Source organism: Mustela nigripes, chromosome 12, assembly GCF_022355385.1.
Source record: "Mustela nigripes isolate SB6536 chromosome 12, MUSNIG.SB6536, whole genome shotgun sequence".
In the NCBI taxonomy this organism is placed as follows: Eukaryota; Metazoa; Chordata; class Mammalia; order Carnivora; family Mustelidae; genus Mustela; species Mustela nigripes.
In genome coordinates this window covers 62,566,676-62,586,523 of record NC_081568.1, presented here as the reverse complement: position 1 = coordinate 62,586,523, position 19,848 = coordinate 62,566,676, and positions in this window count along the sequence as shown.

Here is a 19,848-nt window from a genome sequence, read left to right as displayed (position 1 = left end):
CGTCCCTGTCTCATCTCTCAGCAAATGCTGTTTCTTTTCATTCCGCCCAAACTCAGCCTTCTTCACGCGGCGGGTGACTGACAAGCGAGCTGTCAGACTGAAAGACGCCAGCAACGGGACTCGAGTCCTCGACTGGAGCTTTAATGTCTCTGGGCCAGTTACTGACAGCAAGAAAAGGAAGACAGAAACACAACTTTGGGCCCTTTCTCCAACTGTTTAACTATTTGCATAACCTCATTGCTCTTAATTGGGGTGGGGGGTGAGAGCACTGAGACTGGGGCACTCCACATTCTGGGCCTTGCTGCGAGGCTGGGAGGGGCTATGCTTCTTGGGGAGTTGGTAGAATGGGACATTCTGGCAATGGGCATTTCGTGGGAGGGGAAGAGGGAAGAGAATGGGGTAGGGGGAGTCCACACCAATAGAACTGCTAGACTATGGTTTAAAAGATTGTGATTCCAGAGGGATCTATCCATATTCCTCTAATGTGAGCCACTTCAAAAAATCTTATGACACTGCGTTATTTTTTTTTCTGCCCTCGCCAGTCTCTCTCCCTATCCTCAACATTTTACAAAGGAGCAACCCACAGGTAAATGACATCAGCAGGCTCTAACCATAGTTTTGCAGCTGTTTTTTTTTTTTTTTTTTTTTTTTTAACTGATCCAAACCCATCTGGACAGACTTCATCATTTTCCCCTCTGCTGTATGTCAAACCAAGCACAAAGTTCTGAGATCAAGTCTGTTTGTGCAACCAACTGATGGGGGCACTGCTGAGGCCTGATTGGTTGGAACACCAGTGTGTAGGCTGTAGAAATCATTTGATAGCAATTACATTTGTGTGTGTTTTATATTCCATCTGCCTTCTTTCTTTTCTTTTTTTTTTTTTTTTCATTTTTGTGTCACTACTGTTCTCAGCATAATTCAAGCTGGCCAGGCCTCCTTGTATCTTTTTTTTTTTTTTTTTTTTATTTGTTTGATAATTTATGGCACCGGGGTGGCTCAGTTGGTTAAGCGACTGCCTTCGGCTCAGGTCATGATCCTGGAGTCCCGGGATTGAGTCCTGCATCAGGCTCCCTGCTTGGCAGGGAGTCTGCTTCTCCCTCTGACCCTCCCCCTTCTCATACTCTTTCTCTCAAATAAATAAATAAAATCTTAAAAAAATATATTTTTGTTTATTTATTTGAAAGAGAGAGAGAGAGAGAACACAAGCAGGGGCAGAGGCAGATGCAGAGGGAGAGGGAAAGGAGAAGCAGACTGCCCACCGAGCAGGGAGCCTGATTCGGGGCTTGATCCCAGGCTCCTGGGATCATGCCCTGAGCCAAGGCAGACGCTTAATGGATTGAGTCACCCAGGTGTCCCAGGCATCCTCGTATCTCTAGATCTTATAGTCACGAGCCACCACTCTCTGGCTTTAAGAAAAGTAGACTCTTTCATTAGATTTCTGCCTGTTTAGGAGGGCTTACATACGCACGACTTCTCTGCCCCAGGTCCTACAACTCAGACACAAAACTCAGTGCCAGAATTAGTGTCCAGAGGAAACCCACTTAGGTGAAACTGTTTGAGAATCCCCATAAATCTCAGTGAAGACGTGTGGGTCATAGATTTCCAGACAGGGCTAACACTCAGCCACTGCCTCTGCAGTGTTTTCTCGTATCTCCACATACGATGAAAACACATTTCTTAACCTTTTTCATTCATAAAAGTTAAGGAAAGTTCTTTTGTGGCTTAAATCTTCTAGGGGGACAGGGGTCTCATCCTCCACCCTGTGGGGCCCAGCAAGGTGCAATTAGATGCTTTCTTCTAGAGAAATATCAGTGAACCAAAATGTCTCCATTTTTATTGACACATTAGGAAATATATCCCTGTTTGAGTGCTAGAGCTGTTGTAATAAAATATCTGGTGGCTTAAACAGACATTTGTCTCACAGTTCTGGAACTTAGACATCTTAGATCAAGACGTTGGCAAGCTTTGTTCCTTCTGATGGTTGTGAGGGAGGATCTGGTCCAGGCCTCTCTCCTCAGCTTGTAGATGCCTGTTTTCAAGTGCATTCAATGCTCTCTCGGCTAAGTGTCTATCTCTCAATTTCCGCTTTGTCTAAGGATCCGGCTATAAGGGATCTGGGCCTGCCCTAATGACCTGATTTTAACTTCATTACTTTTCTAAAAACCCTATCTTCAAATTAAGTTATATCCTGAGGTACTGGGGATTATAACATCCACATGTGAAGCTGGAACGGGACATAGCCGTCCCATTTTCCAGTTCGAAAAATTCTGCATATGAAATGCCTCAGATTTTAATGGAGAAAGTTGAAAGCACGTGTCCATGTCTGTAGTGGTCTCGGTGCCAGCAGTGAATCGAACTCCATCTTAGACCAGGACAAGGAGTTGTGTCTCCCTGTGAAGGCCTTACTCACCTGAGATCCTGACCACGAGCACGGCTACTTTGCCAAAGTTTATGGGGGAAAGCAGGATGTTAGCTTTTGCCTTTTGAGTTCTTGTGGCTGCACAAATGATTAAAATCTGGCTCACCAAAATTTAAGTAATTAACACCTTTGGTGATGCTCTCCAAAGGGATATCAGCTTGACTGAATGTGAGAAACTTTTAATTAACTCTGCTTGTTGGCAACACAGGATTTCCCTGTTAGCGTGGGCTTGTAGAGAGGTGTTCCATTATGTTCCTAAATATGTGGTCCCCTTGCTGAACTAGGATGGATCCACACCCTGGATCTGCCATATAAGAAATGAAAATGACTCCAGATGGTCTGGGAGGAGGGATTCCAGTGTAGACCGGGTTTATACCATAGAGACAGCGGGGCTGGGACATGCGTTTTTCCCTCTGTCCCCACCCAGCTTAGCTAGCACCATTCCATGGGCCAAAGTCATGCTGGGATTGCAGAAGTTACATTTGGTTTATCAGGGTGAACAGTAGACCCACTTATCATAGCTATAAGAGATGCATTATTAGCTACCTTTAACAGGAAGAAAAACTCAGCCTTAGAAAAGTTAAGAGACTTGCTAGAGGTCCTATGACTTTAAGCAACTGAGCCAGAACAAAGACTTAAGATTTGACGCCCCCAAAGTTCTTCTGGCCATATACTAGGGGCCTGCTGTTCCATTCTGCCTGGATGATCTTCTGCGGATCATCATTCCTTCATGCTTGGTCATTCGGCTCAAGGCTGACTTCACCTATGCCACCAGGAGGTTGGGTTGGACACATGACCCAGCTTAGTCAATGAAAGTCACGGCGGTTGGTTCTCATGCACACGTGACTCAAATGAAGCTGATGAAATCTGACTGAAGGGCCCTGTTCCCATGCTGCGTTTGGAGCTGTGGGTGGTCATTCTCACCTACAGTTAGGAAAAGCCCATCTAAGAATGAAAGAGAAATGAAAGAGAATGAACGAGAAAATGGTCATGGCTAAAATCAAAATTATCCCTAGACTTTTCAGTTAAATGAGCCAATAAATGTTCTTTTTCCCTTAAGTTTGTTCCAATTGAGTTTCTGGTATTATTTGTGCTTTAGAGAATAGAGATGAATCCAAGTCCTTGCACCACATTGGGTAGTGGCAGAGGGAACAATCTAGTGCATCGGGAACACCAGGGGCAAAGGATGTTTGAACTCAAGTGCACACTAATGATTTGGGGACTTGGGGACCTGTCTTGTGGTTGGGACATGCCAGCAGGGGGCTGGGATTCTTATAATTGGGGAGCCCAATCAATGTGGACCCCAGTCTCACCTTAACTGATGTGTCAGATTTCACACGCTCAGTTAAAAACAAATTTGTTGCTCTAATAGTTACAACAGGCAGGTCCACATCACTTTCTGTCTTCCCAAGAAAGCCTTTTCCTCCCAAGCACTCTAACACTCCCTCAATCAATAAGTTGAAGAATTCCTGGGTCCTCACTGAAGTTCAAGGGCTCAGCCAAGAGAAAAAAGAAACTAAAAAAATTGAATATCCAAGTGAAACCCATTCATGTGTTTGGGTACAATCACTATGTCCAGTCATCGTCCTAGTTATTTTACGTATTTTGTTACAAGATAAAATATCTTAAAACCTTTTCATGCATGGTCTCTGCTTTTTTATATTTTATTTTTGTAATTCTTTTAATATTTATGAAGATGTGTCTGTTTGCCTCTGGGATTGCCTTCACGTTACCATCTTTACATGATGCCTGCAGTCACCTTTTTCCTTTAGACAGTGTCTGATGGTTCTCCACTCTGAGCAGTATGTGTTAGACGGCAGGCTCTGCCTCTTCCATCCCCCACTCCTTCACCAGCCACTTTCTGTCTGCAGAGTGATCTTACTTATGCTGAACTTTCCATTCTTAGGTAGACTTAACCTTCTACTGTTTGGTATGTCAGCTTGAAGTGATGTTCTTTGATTCTCTCATCCGTTACCTTCAAGGTAATAGATAGCTAACACCACTCCCTGGCCATTCCACAGTGAATGGATCCCATTCTCCCTCTTACTTCCGCCTTCTTCCATTTTAAAAGTTGTGTTATTTTTCTTATGTCGGGGTATTTAACACATGCATTTCTTCTTCTCCCCGTACTCTAGCCTGCTCTGTTCATGTTAGTTCTACTGTTCCACACCTTCGGTGCTTCCCAGCATTCATTTGCCCAAGCTGCTTGGGTCAAGTTTGATGTTTCCAAGGGTACAGTTGTCCCCCAGCTCTTGCATATTCAAACTATTCTTTCTCTCTCCATGAAACTTGAAGTTGAACTGTATTCAAAATCCTTAACTCATTTTTTCTCTTCCCATGTTTGTTTTCTTTCTTTCTTTCTTTCTTTTTTTTTTTTTTGTAAGAGATTTTTATTTATTCACTTGAGAGAGAGTGGGAGAGAGAGCACAGGCAGGGGCAGGAGCAAAGGGAGAGGGGGAAGCAGACTCCCTGCTGAGCAAGGAACCCAATGTGGGGCTCCATCCCAGGACCCTGAGATCATGACCTGCGCCAAAATCAGATGCTTAACCAATGGAACCACCCAGGTGTCCCACTCTTCATGTGTCTTGTGGATGTACTCTTCTATGTTTATGTTCTTGAGAAAATCAATGACAACTTGATTTTTTTAAAAATTTTTGGAGAAAACCTTGTGGTTTGTTTGTTTGTTTCTTTGTTTGTTTTTTGACTGGAGGTCCAGCGAATACTTTTTTCCTTACATTGAAAGACTGACAATTGTATAAGGATGTTTTGTGTTTAGGGTCTCTTCGCCCATTTTCCCTAAGGACGTGTTCTGCCCTTGTGATACGGAGATGCAGGTCTTCACTTCAGTATAGTGTTCTTGAATCAAAGTTTTAAATATTATATTCAAGGGTTTTGTTTCCCTTTTTCTGGAAGTCCAGTTCTATGTATGCTGAATCTTCTTTGAATATCTCCTATATCTCAACCTCCTCTCTGATCTTTTTATCTGTATTTCTGATTCAGGTTCTCAGCTCTGCTCACTTCTGTACTCCAGGACCCATGACATTGTTGAGGTATCTTTACCTTCCCTCCTTTCCCTTAAAATTTAGTCTGTGTTTCTGAAATGATTTTGTTTTGTCAGTTACCTTCTTACGTATTTCTAGGAGTTTTTACATTTCTGTTTTGTGGTGTCCTTTTATAGATATTTGCCACTGCTTATATAATTTTTTTAAAAGATTTTATTGATTTATTTGTGACAGAGAGAGAGTGAGTGCACAAGCTGGGGGTGGGGCACAGGGGAAGAGAGAAGCAGACATGAGATCCCATCCCAGGACCCTGGGATCATGCATGACCTGAGCCAAAGGCTGATGCTTCACTGACTGAGCCAACCAGGTGCCCCTGCTTAGATAGTTATTTTAAAATTTAGGTTAGAGGTGCCTCGTTAGCGCAGTAGGTAGCACGTCAGTCTCATAAAATTTAGGTTAGAATATTACACTTCAGTGTTCTCTGCTTCTTCATGAGATTTTTCTGGTGTTCTTGTGCCTCTGGAAATGTTTTTATTCCCATTTTTCTGTCATTTTTCTTACAAAATCTTTGACATATTACTTGCTTGTTTTTCATATTTGAGTGTGTTGGATTTTTCTGAACTAGTTATTAATGGTGGTTCCCATGGCAAAAGGAGTAGAGGAAGAGGTGTTTGGGTGAGTTTTCTATTTTCTCCGTTCAAAGATTCTCTATTCTACAGTGAGAAGGTAGGATTTTCTTTTTTTTTTTGGTTTTTTTTTTTTTTTTTTTTTTAATATACAGCATCTCTGTGTTGAGATTTAATTTCTTCTGAACCTCTTCCTTCTCTTGTACAGAAAAGTGGAGTGATCAATCTTCCCATTTGGTCTAGGAAAGAGGGGGTTCCCAGGATAGGAGGTTTTCAATATGAAAATTGAGATAGTCATAAGCAAAAAAAAAAAAAATTGATGAAAGTAAAACCGGTGTACTCCCATGACCAACTATCTCTCTGGTCCTGTTTCCTTCCAACCGCTTCCCTTTTGCTCACCCACCACATTTAAAACCAGATCTCAGTGCTTCCCAAACTGAGGGAAGGTCTCTCTCCTGGTGAACCTTATTGATGTGGTGTGGCTTCTGTCACTGTTGGGCCCCTGCTTCATCCTTTGTTCTTCCACAAAATCCCCATAGTTGTCCCTGCACTGGTCCGGATTTGGCTCTAGCTCTTGTCAACTCAAATCCATGCTCCTGGAGTCACGTGTAAGTTGAAGTTTGTGGTCTTCTCTTCCTCCTTCTTCAACTACAACCCTTGTAGACTAGGGGTGATGGTGGTGGTGATGGTTATTGTTGTTGTTATTATTGTTTTCTCTTCCAGTTGGCCTGTGGGTTTTTATGAAAAGGTGGAAAAATTAAAATTTAAGATGGTCATCATTATCCTCCAGGAACCCATATGTCTAGAAAGCTGGAAAAATTGATGAACCTACCAAGGGGCCCCAAACTGCTCTCATTATGGGTGCTTCTGTTATACCTTTGCAGTTGAGCCTTGAGCTGCTCAAGCATCCTGCTTCACCAGTCCATCCGGTGATGACTCTTCAGTGGGCAGGCTCAGGAAGAACCATTTATCAGTCATCTTGTCATGCCAGAAACTGTGTTAAATACATTCATGCCTCCATGCCTTTGCTTATGCTGTTACTTCTGCCTCGAATACCCTTTGCCTACTTCTCCATCTGGAAAATATCTATGCATCCTTCAAATTCAGCTCAAATGTCAGCCTTCTTTATGAAGCTTCTCCACCTCCTTTCCCCCCATCACTACCAACTCATTCTCTCCTTCTGCTGCGCTATAGCATCACTTGGCTGAAATCCCCATATAGCAGTGGACCTAGCTTACATTCTGTCTCTTACCAGACATGGAGGTCCTCAAGGTCAGAGGATGTGTGTGATTCTTCATGTGCCCTAAACACCCAGCACAGTCCTTGGCATAGGGCATTTGTGCTCAAACCTTTATTGAATGAGTAAGTAAGTAAATAAAATAGCTTATGCCAGCCAGCCTTGCAGCTAAGACAGTCCCATGATGTAGAGAGCGATCACACAAAGCGTTTCTCGCCATTCACAAAGGCACAGCTGACATTGCAGACTTGGCCTCCAGTAAGGAAGCACTGGGTTCTTTTATTGTGCTTCACTATTATCTAAAAAAAAAAAAAAAAAAGAAGAAGAAGAAGAAAGAAAGAAACAATATGATGTTTCCTTAGTACTCCCCAAAGCGCACCAATCAGCATGCTAATCACCCTGAAGTGTCATCTGAATCTGCCAATTTCATAAATTTGCATATTTTCCAATCAGTTTCTCCTTCCCCTCCCCCCTTTCATTAGCTATTCTGGGAAGAGCTGAATTCCTTCCATATTGCTCAAACTGACTTGATTTTTATTTCTCTTTGTAAAGACAGATTTGTGAAATGATGAATTAGTCATTGCCAATTTCATGCGTTTACGCTCTGCGCCTTTACACCTTATATTTATTCAGCCCCATTCTCCCCTTCTGGCTCCAGATGGTGTGGCAATACAGCCTCGAGTGTGGAGGGGAGAAATCTCGTTCCCTCTCCCTCCCTCCTCCCACAGTTTCAGCTCCAGCTCCACTGTGCCAGGTTTGAATGGCGGCGCATCACCCTCTGGCGAATGTGGCTCCGTCTGTAGATTTCACAGCCTCTCAGGAGCGGGGAGATGTAAGCGAGACAATGGGAACTGTCAGATACGGGCTCTTTTCACTCCAGCCACTGTTCCCCACATAAAGCCACAGTGGGACGATATTTTGATATCTTCGCAGATACGGTTTTTTTTTTTGTTTTTTCTTTTTTCTGAAGGCTGTGGGCCACAAGTGTCTCAAGAGGAGACTGGCACAATGGAACTCTGGAACAAAAGAGTCAAGTCCTTAGATTTTGAAAAGCCAGAAGTCCTGGTGAGATCAAAAAATTTGGAACAATATGCCATTGGGCAAGCCAGCACTGTTTGCCACCTTCTGCCAGGAATGGGAGTCTAGATATATACGTGCAACAAGGACTAGGGTGGGTGAGGAGGGTCAGAGACAAAGATGTTTGTGAGCCCTGGGGGAGGAAAGAGACTATAAGTCATGGAAAACCCAGGTAAATCTAAGGGCTCTCTGAGAGTAGACAAGACCTAGTCCCTACTTGCCAGATAGGGTCCAGGGAGGTGGCAAGATTGTCCAGTAACATGTCACCTTAGCACAGTTAGATGAGAAAAGACAGAGATAAGCATGTGGCATCTCCTGTGATCAGAAGTTTTCCCATTCCCATGACAGAAGGACAGCTGATGGGCTAGGACCTGGAGAAAATGAGGAGTCATGAGTGAGGACAGCATGGAGGACACCAGTGACATGTGCAAAGGAGGACAGGTGAGGTTGTTATGGAGTGGTGGACACTGGGGGACACTCGGACCACACCAGCATGGACACAGAACTGACAACCCACTGCCCATGAAGCCACGGCCCTCCAGAAACCTTGAAGAACTCAGACACGTTGAGAAGACGAAGGAGCGAGAAAGCCCCCGACTTGGTTAAAGAGACCCTAAATTGATGAGATCATCTGGAATCATCTGGGCTTGAGATTAACCACAAGGGACTGGGGAACAGAGGCTGGAGATAGACATTAAGGCCAGTTTTGGAGCAACTAGAAGTTCATGTCTTGAATGTCTGTGTTCGGGCTTGGGTTTGGCAAACCCTCTGCTCCCTCTGGAGCAACAGGGCATGAGCTGATTGCAAAGTTTCTGTGAATCCTAGACTGCTGGCTCTCTCTGTAGAGATTCATTCTGGGCAACCACATGTTTTATGGTTCTGGACACTTTCTGCACTGACTTGGCCAGGGTCCCAAAGCCAGTGTGAAGGAGAGATGGATGGCCTTGGCCTGCAAGCTTTCCAACACCTCCAAATCAGATGGATCAAACAAGAAAAGCTAATCATATTTCTCAACACAGATGCCCACATGAAAACATTTTACAGGGATATTTTTAAACATCTGTGGCATGTGTACGTGAATGTGAGAGAGAAAGAGAGAGAGGGAGTTAATACAGAAAAATGAAAAGATGGAATGCCAAAAAGCTTCTAGAAACAAAGGGTCTTAAACTCCTTCAGCTAGTAGAGTCCTTGCAAGTCATAAGCTCATGACAGAGACCCGTGAAGAAGGGACATCTGGTCCAGGAATGATATTATTGGCAGAAATCTGACCAGTAATTTTATGTTACTTGTAAAGCTTAAATATAGTTAATTTGCAGGCTATGAAATATAATGAATTATAAAAGGAATGGCCAAATTAAGCCCAAGTGGGTTTCCTAAGTTTTCTCATTAATTTTCATTTGCTCTGTTTGCATCCCATATGCCACTAGTGTCCAATCTCCATAAAAACTGGTTTGAAGGGTAAGCGGAAAAGCGGTGCAAGAAGTGTCAGCCTTTGTTTTCACTCATTAGGCAATACGGGGGTGGGGAGAGGGTAGGAAAAACTAGATTGTTTAACTTTAGAAGCAATTTGATTTATTTTGGTAAGTCCTCACTGAGTGCAAGCAATAGGGCAAGAGCTCCAGTTGGCACTGGGGGAATCAAGGTGACCAAGTAAGGTCTCCAACCTGAGTACCCTCGTCACCCTGCATCTGACTGAACCTGGCTCATCAGGGGAGCCCTGTGGGTGGAAAATGACATTGGAGCAAGCGTGGTAACCTCAATGAGGCCAGAGTGGGTCATGGATGGGGCATCATCTGAGAACCATTCTTGTGATAGCTTCCACAGAAGGAAGGTTACGTCCCTGGATCTACATTCACAAAATCCTGGGGTGTGGCAGCTCCTGCAAGGACCAAATGACCACCCCAGTTTGTTCAGAAGCTGGAGGAGAGTGAGAACCATGCTATGTTAGCAAGCAAACCACAAAGAGAGTTTCATAAGAACAAGTTCTATAAACATTAGTTGTCTGTGCTTCGTCACACATTTTTACCAGTTTATCTTTACCGGGTTAGTGAAGAGCTTCTAGTTGAACTCCTACCTGAGCTGGTGCCATGCAGGGCTCAACAGACACGGAGTGGACAGAGGCAAGACTGTGAACAGTGTGAACAGTGCATCCCCATGGCTTCGACAGGCACATCTCTTTGCCCTCCAATTCAGGCTCCCCAGAGCTCCCCAGCTTGGGTCTGAGATGGTTTTTGGAGTCAACAAAATCCCAGGCACCTGCATTTTCAAAGAGTAGGCTTCACTTTCCCCAAAGGACCCACGCAGGGGCCAGTGACTGAAATCACACTCAATTTGAGGACAATATTTGGCTTATGTATTCAGACATGAGTCACTGTCCTCAAGAAACCCACTATCCAGTAGAGGAATGAAGAACTAAAGATTCTTCAATAATAAGTGAGAGTGGTATTTTCTGTAGTAGAGGGTTGTTAATTTTGTCTGGTAGGACATGTAAAAGTATCTTAAAGGAAGTTATGCCTAATCTAAGTTGTGAAGAGTGTATAGGAGTTGACTAAGTACAGAAAATATGCTGGAAGGGTGTTTCCAGTGAAAAAAACAGCATTTGCAAAGGGTCAGGGTCAGGAGAAAACAAGGTGATCTAAGCTGGAAAGGGGAGGTCAGGGAAGCCTAAGAGTCTTGGATGACTTCCCACTTGGCAGACCTAGTACTGGACAAATAAGGATTGGCTGGGATAGCCCTTCATAGAATCTTCCAGAGCCAAGCCAATGAAAGCCTGGCTGGCTCAGTGCTTCCATATCCAAGCCCTGGGCTTCATTCAGTTAAATGCACAGGTGTTCATATAAGCATGCCTTCCGTGCCCAGTCCTGGTGGCACAAAGACTAAACGGAACATGGCAACATGGTCATGGTCCCAGTTGTCAGCTTGCTGCCAGTCAAGAATAGGACAGAGTAAAAAAATGGGTCCCTGAGAAGTGGAGCATGAGGTGCAGAGCTGGGGCGAAAGCCAGTAATCCTGACAAGTGTTCCAGAGAGCAAGAAGTGCAAGTACGACCCACACCTGTACTTTCTCTGGGCCACTCTGTTTTCATGTGTTAAAAATGTAGATCCTAATATTACCATAAAAAGTGAGCTGTCAAAGAAAAATGAAGATTTCATGTCTTTCTTGAAAAATCGGGAAGTTCTAGCCACAATGGCCTAGGTGCCAACGTGGCCCACATGTTTGACCTCAGCTGCATAGTCTGGATCCGTTCAGATGGGGCGTGTCCACACCAGCCCGCATTACCCAGCTTTCTTCATTCATTCTCACCAGCACTGTGGTCCCTGAACCACCGGACTTAGCAATCCAAGACATACAAACCCCAGCTCAGGGCTTGCCATGTAATAGACCTTCCAGCAATGGAGACCAGTATAATAATAACAATAAGAATTACTATCATCTCCTGGTTTGCTTCATGGACCGACCCCTATGTTAGTCCCCAGCTGGTCTGAATATTTTCTCATGCTCTGAGACTCTGAGGACCCCTCCAGCTTTCATGCAAGCATTACAGATGCAAGTGAAAAATTCGAGAAGACCCTGGCCTGCCGTGACAGAGTCCATCAAGGACCGAGCTGGGGACACGGGGATATGGGGACAGGTTCATTATGGAAACAGCAAGCATTTGTTCCATGCTGGTCTCAGAAGAAAGGCAACAGCTGCAGGATAAACAGGGTGGCAGCAAAGACCCACACCCCACCTCGCAGCGGGCAGAGCGCGGCTCCAGCCCGGTTGGCATCTAATCTGTAGCAAATGAGCACATTTCTAATAGAGCCAAATATGGCTCCTTGCTTGGATCCTAGCTATCCAGACACCTGTTTTGCTCCATCTTCTCTGCCTAATCAGTGTCCCTGGGGAGCAGCTCAGCAATTAGGACTTTGCTACTACACTGGGGACTCTTATTCCTTTTTACCCCAATTTCCTCCCTCCATCTGGGTGTATGTCTGTATCCACCAAGCACTTCCAACAGCTGCTTGATCACTGTTTTATGAACATCCACACTGGGGAGCGCCGTGTTCCCCTGAGTATACTGTTGGTGGTGTGGAGAATGATTTTGGAGGGTATGTGGCTGAACATTTTCAGACTTGAACATGAATGAGTGTTATAGACTGAATTGTATTCCCCCCAAATTTGTGTGTTGACGCTCCAAACTTCACAGGGATTGTGTTTGGAGACAGGGTCTTTAAGGATCTAATTAGGTTAGATGACGTCATAACAGTGGGGCCATAATCCAATAGGACTTAGTGTCCTTATAAGAAAAGGAGTCACCAGGATTGTAGATGCAGTGGATAGACCATGGGAGGACATAGTGAGAAGGTGACCTTCTGCAAGCCAAGAAAAGAGGCCCCACTAGAATTCAACCCTGCCAGTGCCTTGAGCATGGGCTTCCAGCCTCCAAAACTGGGAAAATACATTCTGTGGTTTAAGCCATCCCGTCTGATGGTATTTCATTCTGGCGGCCCTTGAAAATGAATGCAATGTGTACCAGGAAAGAATAGATACTGTGCACATCAAAATGCAATATCAGGGGTGCCTGGGTGGCTCAGTCAGTTAGTTGAGTGCCTGAGTCTTGGTTTCGGCTCAGGTCATGATCTCAAGGTCATGAGATCAAGCTCTGCATCAGGCTCCACACATGGCATGGAGTCTGCTTGAGATTCTCTCTCTTCTCCCTCTGCCTCTCCACCCCCCACTCCCACGCATAAACAAACAAACAAACAAAAATCTTTTTAAAAACCTCAATATCATAGATGATATTGGTCAGGGTGATGTGTAAGTATTTGAGTTGAAGAAAAAATGTTAAAGAACTTGTAGGTACAGGAATAGCAAAATATTGTAAAAATGTTATCTAACTAATTGAAGATGAGTTGACACAGCTGCGTGGAAAGGTGGCTTGGATAAGGCAGCCCTGCATTTGTGACTTTAGGAAAGTCAACCTCTCTGAAGTCAGGTCCCCACTGGTCAAAAACAGCCAATAGAAGTTTGTCTTTAAATTTTCTTTTAACATGTCTATCATTTCCATGGACTGTGAGCATCTTGAGGACCATGCCCTTTATTGTATCATTGTAAATTCTTGGGGTCCATCCTATGACCTGCATCCAGCAGGATGGGAAGTAGAGAAGGACATGGGCTCTGCCACCTAATAGCTGTGTGCTCTTGGAGAAGTACTTAATCTCTCTGACACTCAGATTCCTCATCTCTAAAATGGAAGCGATAATAACACCTATCATGGAGTCTTGCTTTGAGAGAGAAGGAAAAAAATCCCTGCAAAGTACTTAGCACTGAGCCTGGCATATCTTAAAATGTTTATCATTAATATTAGGAAATTAGTTTATTAGTTCTACTAATATTAGTAAATTAGTAAATTAGTTCTTAGTAAATGCTAGTTGAATAAAAGAACAAGTGACTGTTTAGTTAAATGAATGGACTAGTAGTTGGTGGGTGAGTAGGAGAGTGGCTGGGTGGGTATGTGGGTGGAGAGCTGATTGGACAGATGGACAGATTTCTTTTTAATCAATTAATGTAGGTATATATTTATAAATTAGTTGATTGACAGGTCGTAGATGGATGGAAGGATGGACAGATGGATTTTTCAATCAATGAATGTATATATGTATTTATGAGTTAATAAATGAATTGATAGATGAGAAGGTACATGGATAGGTAAACTTTATGAATAAGGTGTAGTTATATAGGGTGGGTGGGAAGATGGACAGATGGATGGACTGTAACTGATCCATTTGAAACATCCTCTGCTTCTTTGCAGAGCTGAAGGCTCCAGCCTCTAACATAATGGCCAGAACATTAAGGATAGACAGTAAAGGTGGCCTCGGGAACAAGAGTTCTCCCTAACTGTTGAGTGGCAGTTTGAGACTTCCGCTTTTCAAGTACAAAGCCTGATTATGGGATTGTTGACAGTCCTCTTGTTAAAGACACAGAGTGAGAGGGTTGTTTTGTGTCAGGAGCTTTGGCATTTCCAGTGTTCCCAGACATTTCACTTCCCTCTTTCAGAAGCACATTTACTTCTAATCTGATAAGCAAAAACTCCTTGAGCAGCCATCAGACCCAGCCCCCAGGTACAGCGCTGTTGGCAGATAGGCCTTGGGTAATCTATCATACCTTTTTAGTTACCAAGTGCTACCCGAGAGATAACGAACCTTTCTATGGAGTCTGGGCAGGTTTTGAGGCAACTGGCAAACTCTCAAGAGAGTATTTGCCACAGGGATTTCATCAGAGCTCTAGTTTCTCTCAAATATACCAGCTAGCAATGGTCTGGGAGTCTCCAGAAGGCCCATGTTCTCAGGGAGCCGGCCGTGTGTGGCTTCTTCCAAACAGTATAGCCGGAGAGCCGGGGCATCCAATGGAGACAGTGTTACAGATCAATTCTCATGGACTCCTAAAGTTAAAAAAAATAAAAAATGTGGTCCATTATACATACCTGTTCTCTCTCTCCTGTTCCTTTGCTTTTTAATTTTCCCACCATTTCAGGGCTAATCTGTAGTCACAACTCGAGAATTCCACAGAGGCATTATTGTACTGCTAAATATAGCTTCTACCCACACCCACAGAGCAGAGGCCTGAGGCTTTCTGTGGAGGCCCCCATTCCTCCGTCCTCTGGTTTCCCCCCATCAGAGGCCATAACACACTCTACCTAGGGACCAGCCTGGGAATCAGGATGACCAGGCTTCCAGTTCTTGGGGCCCAGGGCTGCTAGTTCATCCCTCTCAGTATCTGTTTCCTTGTCTCTAAAATGGGATTAATAAATCCTTTCTCATAAACTGTTTTATTTTATTTTTTTAAAGATTTTATTTACTTACCTGAGAGAGACGGACAGATAGACAGACAGAGATGGCAACAGAGAACACGAGCAAGGAGGAGAGGGAGAACCAGACCCCCCAACGGAGCAGAGAGCCCAACACCGGACTCAATCCCAGGACCCTGGAATCATGACCTGAGCCGAAGGCAGAGGCTTAATCAACTGAGCCACCCAGGCACCACTCTCATAAGCTGTTTTAAAAAGAAGATGAAATTATATATACCTTGTATACCTCTTTGCTCCTATTAAAAACTTACAAAAATACTTAAATGGTTACAGTCAATTGACATTTTTTTAAACATCAGCCAGCTGTAGAAAGCTGTGGCAAACATAGGAGCTGTGAATGGCAGACAGGCAAAACTGGCCAGGGGGTTCTTGTTTATTGCCATGGCAATACTGGCAGAAGCTCGCACAGCAGAAACTGCTGTTATCGTGACCCTACTGATTCTTATGCAGAAGGATGGGTCTGAGGCTGGGGAGTGTGGATAGTGTGATATAAGCCCACCTTCCTGGGACCCTCAGGCATTGCCTGCCTGGTCTGACCTTGATTAATTTCAACCACAAAAGCTCAGTACTGATTTTCCCATCTGAGCTTGTTGTTGGGGGCTACATGGGACTGATCTCTGGCCAGCGAGACACAAGTATTAATCTACTGGTTAGTTTTAGAGAAAGCAGTGTTCCACATAAAAGCAGCACACATGGCAGGCACCATGCCTTTCCCATTCTCTTCCATCTTCGAGCCAGGGTGGGTTTCCTGGACAAGCAGCTAACATGTCACTATGGAACGACAAGCCAGCAAGCTACGAGGGATAATGGTATGACGGAGAAGATTGATCTTTCAAAGTGTGGTCAAGCCACTGCCCCAAGCCCGCACTGCCACCTTCAAGCTTCCTGTTTGAAAAAAAAAAAATCAGTCCTACATGTACTTGGGCTCCTGCCAGGCAGGTACTCTGTTCTTCACCTCTCATAGCTTTCTTAACTCCTGTATCTACTGATGTCAATATTGGTGACCTTTGAAGACACAGCGGGACAGTATCAGCTGAGACCGGGCCAATAAAAGCAGCCCCAGACAACATGGAAACCACACACTGGGCGGAATTAGTCATGAGTCTCTGGGCTTAGTCCCACATTCCGCTCTTTCTTTGCTTAATACGTAAGATTGGGAGGCAACTTGGTTTCAGTACGGATGAGTCAGGGTCCCGGCAGGCTAGAGACCGCAGACTCAAGGGTTTAGCTGGGGGATCGAATGGAAAGGCTATTTATGAAGGTGTGGGCAGGGTTACGAGAACCCCCTGTCCCCCAGAGGCTGATCCCACTCCTCTTACCCTCGTAGGCCCAAAGAGCAAGGGAAGGGAACAGGGTTTCACAGAGCCTGGAGACAGCACCAGAAACAAAGAGAGGCCATCTAATAGGAGCCATGACAGTAGAAACAACCCAAAAAGCATGAAGCGGGAAGTGAGAGAGGAGGTGAATGCCCGACCCCTCTTCCTTTGGTCGAAGCCTCCCATGGACTAAATGTTGGAAAGACAAAAGGGAGCCAAATACAGTGTAGGCTTAGCAAGGAAGGGAAAGGGTCTGAGAATGGGGACAAGCAGAGAATGACTAAGGTACTGGCCCTCGTTATTTTCATCTTACTGTGTCTCCCAATCGTGCAACACTAGGAACGCCTCTACTACTAACAATATGTACATAATAATTAGTTTCCTAGGTTCCAGGCTAAAAACCAAATTTGTGATGTTTCTTATCTCACTGACTCTTCTCCACAGCTCTGTAAATAAGAAACTTAGAGGAGATACTGGCTATCAGATCTCCTTGGGGCCCCTCTCTGCCCGGCCACCACTCACGGTAGGCCCCCCCAAAAGAATGCCAAGTCAGGGCGACATTCCTAGGCACCCTTGCCTAAGGTATCATCTGCTTAATGCAGACACGCCTAATCAGAGGCCTGCAAACTCCTTGGGCAAAGAGAGTATCTTGGGTGTTCAAGTCACTACTGATTTAAAATCCTGCCACGTGTCTGAATTTCGTGGAAGCACTGACATTTTGGCCCCCATGAATGGTGTTTCAACCCCAAATACCTTCCTTCTCCATGAGCCCTGCAGCCCCGAGGAGCTCCCACAAGCAGCCAGACCCAGGAAGCCAACTCCATTAGGATTTTCAGAGGGTTTGTTTGTAGTCTCATTTACTTACTTCTTAAACAAATGAGTAAAGGACTTCCTTTTACCTGACTTTAAAGAGCTATTTTCTGTTCCTTAAATAACCTGCGTTTGCTAATTAGTAACTCATAAAGAAAATGAAATCGGGTAAGATTAGGCATCGTGAATTATTCATGGCTATGTTTTCTGCTGTCACCTTCCAATGGCATCTCCATTTGAGGGGGAGAAAAACACAATAATGAGAGAGTGAAAAATGCCCCCCTAGTCTCCTTCTCACAATATAAGCACATTGACTATAGTGGTTGAACTATGCTTTGGTAGAGGAGCAAAATAATGATTATGATAATTACAGTCATCATCATAGCCAGTGGGCTTTGTTTTGTTTTGTTTCCGTTAGCGAAAAGAAAAACGAGGTGTAATACTTCTCTCAACCTTCCTTTCTCTATTTATTTGAAATCTGCTTTTTGAGAACCCTACCATGGATCAACTCCTGATTCTTTTGGGACACTTACTGCTGGAAACGTCCCTTTGGATCATGCCCCTTCTGGGTCCCCAGACCAGATGGGTTGGGATTTGCTACTGGGGTTTATTCCACAGCCTTGTGAGTTCCCTCTTGTCCCCACCACAGAACTGTGAGCTTCCTGATGGCCAGCATAATATCCCATCTACCCTCTATCCCCCGGGGCTCATAAGGGCTTGAAAAATAGATAAGGAATAAAAGTGATACGAGAAATTGAAAATAAGCTTAATAGTCTATTCATTTATTAAATAGCTCTCAAGGCTACTATATGTCAGGTACTCCTCTAAGCACTAGAAATACATCAAGGAACAAGACAGACAAAAATCCCTGCCTTCTTGAAATCCATATTCTGATCAGAGCAAACAGAAAATAAGCATAATTTTAAAAAAGAGAGTAAAGAGTGTGTGAGAAAGTCATAAGTACTATGGAAAAACAAACAAACCAACCCATAGTTCAAGATGGAAGGACTAGGGAGTGATAGAGGGGAGATTACAATTTAAATATAGTGGTCTGGGGGCACCTGGGTGGCTCAGTGGGTTAAGACTCTGCCTTTGGCTCAGGTCATGATCTCAGGGTCCTGGAATAGAGCCCCACATCAGGCTCTCTGCTCAGCAAGGAGCCTGCTTCCCCCCAACTCTCTTGGCCTGCCTCTCTGCCTACTGTGATTTCTGTCAAATAAATAAATAAAATCTTTATTTAAAAAATAAATAAATATAGTTGTCTGTTGGGCCTCACCAAAATAGTCATGTTTGAGCAAAGATTTAAAGGAGGAGAGGGCTTTGGCAAGGGGAATGAATTCCATGTAAAGGCCCTGTGGGTTGGGTGTGTATCTGGTGGGTTGGATGAATTATTCAACAATTAAACTGGGTGCTTCCCTAGACTGTGGGTTCCCTGTTCATGGGACTATTCAAACAGGGACAAAAAGACCATCCATTATGAGTGTGGCAGAGAGGCTTCTTGAAATGAACAGGAGGCTGAATGAACCTACAGTTAATATTATACTCCACTTTGAAAAGAAAAAAAATTTTCTCTATGATCAGGAACATAGCAAAGATGCCCATTCTCACTGTTCTAGTCATCATAGTACTGGACGTCCTAGCCAGAGCAATCAGGCAAGAAAAAGAAGTGAAGGACCAAATTGGAAAGAAAGAAGGAAAATGATCTCGTTCATACAGATGTGATCTCACCGTGTACAAAATCCTAAAGATCCCCACCCAAAACAAACAAACAAAAATCTGTTTGAACTAACAAACAAATTCAGCAGAGTTACAGAATACTATCAACATGCAAAAAAAATCAGTTGTATTTCCATACATCCACAATGGAAAAATGTGAAAAGAAATTATAAAAATTACCCCAGGTACAATAGCATGAAAAAGAATAAAATAGTTATGAATAAACTTAACCAAGGGAATGAAAGAATTACATATGTCAAACTGTAAAACATAGCTGTAAGAAATGTTTGCTCATTCCAGGCTAATCCTTGTTCATATAGTTTCTTGATTAAACATCATAACAATCCAGCAAGATGCTAACGTAGACGGAGCTTGCCTGATGGGCCCCTTTCAAATGAACTAACCCACGTCTCTGCTGTGTGGCCTTGGTAACATTTTTCCCTCCATAATCTAGGTCACAGGAAAGGATGAACGACCCATGTGGTAGCAATTAGACTTTTGTCCTCCACTTGACATTCAGATGCTTCAGATTTCCATCTCCAGCCAAAATGGAGTGCCAGAGAGCAGACATAGCCTCCTACCAGAAACAACAAAAAAACTGTACAAAAGATATGAAACAATGCCTTTCAGCCTTGGAATCAGGCTGCACATGACATTTTAAGCCTGGTTCCCTTTGTTGCAAGACGGCTGCCAATATCTCCTAGGGCTACCTGTTTTCTCATCCATGAGAGAAAGAGAGGAAACATCTGTTCTAGCCTTCCAAATAAGAGTAACAGTGAGATGAGTCTGACTAAT